This window comes from Wasmannia auropunctata, unplaced genomic scaffold (genome assembly GCF_000956235.1).
Source record: "Wasmannia auropunctata unplaced genomic scaffold, wasmannia.A_1.0 LD336090.1, whole genome shotgun sequence".
Taxonomy (NCBI): domain Eukaryota; kingdom Metazoa; phylum Arthropoda; class Insecta; order Hymenoptera; family Formicidae; genus Wasmannia; species Wasmannia auropunctata.
In genome coordinates, this window is record NW_012026800.1 from 4,885,744 (window position 1) to 4,887,033 (window position 1,290).

Here is a 1,290-nt window from a genome sequence, read left to right on the forward strand (position 1 = left end):
TATTTTATTTATTTATTAAATAAAATTTAAGAAATAGTCGAATAAGATATAAATATGTAATAAAATAAAAATATATAAAGCAGAGAATTTGGTAAGGCTATCAATGTGACTCTGGATCATTTAATCAAAATAGAGTTCTCTCTTTTCATGCAATAACTTATTATATTTTCCGTGCGATTTGCAAAATAATCTAATATAATAAAATAACAGCTCAAATAATGGTGTTGCTGTCGTTATGGTTTGCTTATGTTACTGATTAGTTTTAATTAGTTTTATCTTTAATGTAGCTGCAAGTAAATACTACCTTGCTTAAATAATTGAAAGCTGCCTGAAATGTATATTAATAACAAGAGGTAATTTCATCCCTTTAACACTGCCTATAGCACCAACAAAAAATAGTTTCGTATAATACTACGAATAAAGGCAATATTTGCTAGTATAACTTGTGCATGGTATAAGCAATCTCTTTGCATACAACATTTTTTTTACAATTATCATATTTGTAACCAGTTTGAACCATAAATATTATATTGACATTATTTGTAATTTTATTAATATCACTTATTATATTACTGTTATTATATTATAGTTACTCTAAAAGACAATAATATTAATAAAAAACAATATTAACACAATTTTATTGTTTTACTGTTTTATTTATACAATAAGTTGCAAAGATGTATTTACTTCATATTATATATAATTAAAGCCTGTTTGCCTCTATCTTTAATCATCATTTACTGAAATGTTCACCTTCAACTCATTCAATTTGTGAATGTTCTTGAGCTCTTTCCCTCTACCGAATTGCATTTGATAACTATGGCCCTTTACTACTTCTGGACTGCACATTATTGTCTCTTTGATTTCCTCTACAAATGATGTACTAGCAACTCCTCTTTGATTTTCTCTACCAAATGATGTACTAGCAACTCCTGCAACGTCTGAATAATATTCTTGAGCTCTTTGCCTCTGCCGAATTGCATTTAATAAATCAAATTTAAAACTTCCATGAGCAATCAGTGGAGCAACAATAGCTACTGGAATTTCTTTTTTACATGCATCACATTTTAGTAAAGGAGGAAATTATATACAACAAATATAAAAAATATAATAATAAAAATCAAATGTAAAATATTTTTTATGTAAATTATAACGTACCTTCAGACGATGAGACACATCACAGTTCACGCAAAAAACTTCCATAAATAACTTGCATAAATTTTAATTTATCAATAAATATTGTACAACATGTATTCCTATTTATATTATACTATAATAAAAATAGGAATA